This window comes from Pinus tabuliformis, chromosome 6, assembly GCF_031772625.1.
Source record: "Pinus tabuliformis cultivar Carrire ecotype Pingquan chromosome 6, CPIR1, whole genome shotgun sequence".
Taxonomy (NCBI): Eukaryota; Viridiplantae; Streptophyta; class Pinopsida; order Pinales; family Pinaceae; genus Pinus; species Pinus tabuliformis.
The window spans coordinates 564,792,710-564,797,617 of record NC_142292.1 but is presented as its reverse complement, the minus strand read 5'-3'; the positions used below and the strand labels follow the sequence as shown (position 1 = coordinate 564,797,617).

Genomic DNA, 4,908 nt, shown 5'->3' with positions numbered 1-4,908 from the left:
CTTAATCATCATTTTAAGCATGCAATATAGGTCTAAAACCTCACGACCACATAGTAATACAATACATAGCAATAGATGGATTTTAAAATATAATATGGGCGCCTCTATATACATCGGCAGATCCGCCGATCCACCCAACTCCATCCGATGCAAGTGGAAATCGGATATCGGCAATCTCAATGCAGTATCAATTTCGCCTTTCAGAGTTCCAACGCGATTGCACCTGTTGGGCGGCTGGCCAGAAACCGTTCCAGCAGCCTTTGCCAATGTGGGGTCATATCGAGTATCATTCCAGGCTTCATATCTCGAACTGCAACACGCTTACCATTCCCCACCTTTTCCTCATCCTACTTCTGTTGGCCATCATAATCACCAGAAGCAAATCTATAACCATTGCTCTGTGAGCTCCCATAACTAGATTCATAATTGTTGGAGTTATTTCTATAGCCGTTGCTATCACCATAACGGCCATCGTTGTATTCATAGCCACCGGGGTAACTAGATTCAAAGTCACTGTGTGCCTGGACTTCTGACCCTTATTAGATTTGTCACCAAACTGACATTTACCCAAAATAGAGCAATCAAGGCGCTCATCAAGATACAGGGCATATGTGCGTACAAATGCGGCATAGTCCCAAGCATTTGAGTGTGAATCATCTCTAAAATCAGACAGATTGAGCAGGCGCGCACCACGCCTCATTCCCTGAGGAACTTCCCGCTCAAAACTTGGATCACTGTCCTAAAATAGCCTATGAATGAGCATCAGCGCCTTCATTGCCACTATCAATTGTGCATTCAAACTTAACATTAACCCAATCCGTCATCACACACAATTTCAAACCATAATTGCATTCAAAGAACTGTAACAGTTAAAGAATATATAGATCGCCATCGATCCTGAAGCGATCGATGTCGATTGACAAGTGCACAACACGGGATTTCAATGGTAAATTTAAACTGTAAAAATTCATAACTCAATAGAAAGAAAATCGACATAATCTATAGTTTGATTATATACAAAAGACCACTTGATCTAAGGCATTTCAGCCTTAGCCAATAAATCCACACAGGCTACATTGTGTTCTCACTAGCGTGCCCCTATCTCACGCATACAAACATGCTTATAAAGCATTTACAAAGGCGTGAATCTGTTATGATCCACAAAAATCTCTCAAAATACATGCATGCAGATAACAATGGTAAGTCATCTCGAGGTATATCCACTTTAAAGCCACTTTAAATCTGTTTTAAAACAGATTTCCCTTATTTTCTCCTTCGATTCAGCTTTGCTGTCCACGCGCTCCTCTTCGCTCCGCTTGGATTCCTCCTTCGACTACGGTGCTGGATGCTCCTGCATCAGACTCCCGAGGCACAAAAATTTATGACCTCCTGGTCATATGCTTCTGGTCTTCGTAACAGCTTAACTTGTGAGCTGCAATCTGCCTCTGCAACAACAAGTCCTCCCTGTTGCCTCTTACCTCACCAAGCTCTCCTCTAGACTTGGTCTTTTAGTAAACTTCTGGTTCTCTCCTCTGGAACCAATTGAGCATTCCATGCTCTAGGCTATTGCAATCTTCTCACCTTCCTCTGCTGCTACCTACACAAAAAGACCATACCTCTTTAAATTTGTACCTCCTTCCGAAGAATCTTCTTCTGCTCTGATACCACCTGATGAAAATGAGATCTTGGGGTAAGCCCAAAATCCCAATTCCATTAAAATCTCGAACCTGGAACTGTGGGTTATGGCCCATTAAGTCCCATCGGAAGCGTTTAAATAACTTTAACCCTTTTAATTTTTAAACCGTGGATCTCTTTAAATATCGATCATCCCTTAATCATCATTTTAAGCATGCAATATAGGTGTAAAACCTCACGAACGCATAGTAATACAATACATAGCAATAGATGGATTTTAAAATATAATATTGGCGCCTCTATATATGTCGGCAGATCCGCCGATCCACCCAACTCCATCCGATGCAAGTGGAAATCGGATATCGGCAATCTCAATGCAGTATCAATTTCGCCTTTCAGAGTTCCGACGCGATTGCACCTGTTGGGCGGCTAGCCAGAAACCGTTCCAGCAGCCTTTGCCAATGTGGGGTCATATCGAGTATCATTCCAGGCTTCATATCTCGAACTGCAATAGGCTTTCCATTCCCCACCTTTTCCCCATCCTGCTTCTATTGGCCATCATAATCACCAGAAGCAGATCTGTAACCATTGCTCCGTGAGCTCCCATAACTAGATTCATAATTTTTGGAGTTATTCTGTAGCCATTGCTATCGCCATAACGGCCATCGTTGTATTCATAGCCACCAGGGTAACTAGATTCAAAGTCACTGTGTGCCTAGACTTCTGACCCTTATTAGATTTGTCACCAAACTGACATTTCCCCAAAATAGAGCAATCAAGGCGCTCATCGAGATACAGGGCATATGTGCGTACAAATGCGGAATATTCCCAAGCATTTGAGTGTGAATCATCTCTAAAATCAGATAGATTGAGCAGGCATGCACCACGCCTCATTCCCTGAGGAACTTCCCGCTCAAAACTTGGATCACCGTCCTAAAATAGCCTATGAATGAGCATCAGCGCCTTCATTGCCACTATCCAATTGTGCGTTCAAACTTAACATTAACCCAATCCGTCATCACACACAATTTCAAACCGTAATTGCATTCAAAGAATAGTAACAGTTAAACAATATATAGATCGCCATCGATCCTGAAGCGATCGATGTCGATTGACAAGTGCACAACACGGGATTTCAATCGTAAATTTAAACTGTAAAAATTCATAACTCAATAGACAGAAAATCGACATAATCTATAGTTTGGTTATATACAAAAGACCACTTGATCTAAGGCATTTCAGCCTTAGCCAATAAATCCACACAGGCTACATTGTGTTCTCACTAGCGCGCCCCTATCTCACGCATACAAACATGCTTATAAAGCATTTACAAAGGCGTGAATTTGTTACGATCCACAAAAATCTCTCAAAATACATGCATGCAGATAACAATGGTAAGTCATCTCGAGGTATATCCACTTTAAAGCCACTTTAAATCTGTTTTAAAACAGATTTCCCTTATTTTCTCCTTTGATTCAGCTTTGCTGTCCACGCGCTCCTCTTCGCTCCGCTTGGATTCCTCCTTCGACTACGGTGCTGGATGCTCCTGCATCAGACTCCCGAGGCACAAAAATTTATGACCTCTTGGTCATATGCTTCTGGTCTTCGTAATAGCTTAACTTGTGAGCTGCAATCTGCCTCTGCAACAACAAGTCCTCCCTGTTGCCTCTTACCTCACCAAGCTCTCCTCTAGACTTGGTCTTTTGGTAAACTTCTGGTTCTCTCCTCTGGAACCAATTGAGCATTCCATGCTCTAGGCTATTGCAATCTTCTCACCTTCCTCTGTTGCTACCTACACAAAAAGACCATACCTCTTTAAATTTGTACCTCCTTCCGAAGAATCTTCTTCTGTTCTGATACCACCTGATGAAAATGAGATCTTGGGGTAAGCCCAAAATCCCAATTCCATTAAAATCTCGAACCTGGAACTGTGGGTTATGGCCCATTAAGTCCCATCAGAAGTGTTTAAATAACTTTAACCCTTTTAATTTTTAAACTGTGGATCTCTTTAAATATCGATCATCCCTTAATCATCATTTTAAGCATGCAATATAGGTGTAAAACCTAACGACCGCATAGTAATACAATACATAGCAATAGATGGATTTTAAAATATAATATGGGCGCCTCTATATACGTCGGCAGATCCGCCGATCCACCCAACTCCACCCGATGCAAGTGGAAATCGGATATCGGCAATCTCAATGCGGTATCAATTTCGCCTTTCAGAGTTCCGACGCGATTGCACCTGTTGGGCGGCTGGCCAGAAACCGTTCTAGCAGCCTTTGCCAATGTGGGGTCATATCGAGTATCATTCCAGGCTTCATATCTCGAACTGCAATAGGCTTACCATTCCCCACCTTTTCCTCATCCTGCCTCTGTTGGCCATCATAATCACGAGAAGCAAATCTGTAACCATTGCTCCGTGAGCTCCCATAACTAGATTCATAATTGTTGGAGTTATTTCTGTAGCCGTTTCTATCACCATAACGGCCATCGTTGTATTCATAGCCACCAGGGTAACTAGATTCAAAGTCACTGTGTGCCTAGACTTCTGACCCTTATTAGATTTGTCACCAAACTGACATTTCCCCAAAATAGAGCAACCAAGGCGCTCATCGAGATACAGGGCATATGTGCGTACAAATGCGGAATATTCCCAAGCATTTGAGTGTGAATCATCTCTAAAATCAGACAGATTGAGCAGGCGTGCACCATGCCTCATTCCTGAGGAACTTCCCGCTCAAAACTTGGATCACCATCCTAAAATAGCCTATGAATGAGCATCAGCGCCTTCATTGCCACTATCCAATTGTGCGTTCAAACTTAACATTAACCCAATCTGTCATCACACACAATTTCAAACCATAATTGCATTCAAAGAACAGTAACAGTTAAACAATATATAGATCGCCATCGATCCTGAAGCGATCGATGTCGATTGACAAGTGCACAACACGGGATTTCAATCGTAAATTTAAACTATAAAAACTCATAACTCAATAGACAGAAAATCGACATAATCTATAGTTTTGATTATATACAAAAGACCACTTGATCTAAGGCATTGCAGCCTTAGCCAATAAATCCACACAGGCTACATTGTATTCTCACTAGCGCGCCCCTATCTCACGCATACAAACATGCTTATAAAGAATTTACAAAGGCGTGAATCTGTTACGATCCACAAAAATCTCTCAAAATACATGCATGCAGATAACAATGGTAAGTCATCCCGAGGTATATCCGCTTTAAAGCCACTTTAAATCTGTT

At 41.9% G+C, this 4,908-nt stretch overlaps 3 pseudogenes; all 3 read right to left on the bottom strand.

The window, feature by feature from the left end:
- Nucleotides 1–200: 200 nt before the first annotated feature.
- Nucleotides 201–808, bottom strand: LOC149259771 (putative clathrin assembly protein At2g25430; annotated as a pseudogene).
- Nucleotides 809–2,030: 1,222 nt separating this feature from the next.
- On the bottom strand, nucleotides 2,031–2,622 carry LOC149259770 (putative clathrin assembly protein At2g25430 pseudogene; annotated as a pseudogene).
- A 1,238-nt stretch (nucleotides 2,623–3,860) lies between these two features.
- Nucleotides 3,861–4,452, bottom strand: LOC149259769 (putative clathrin assembly protein At2g25430; annotated as a pseudogene).
- Nucleotides 4,453–4,908: the final 456 nt, after the last annotated feature.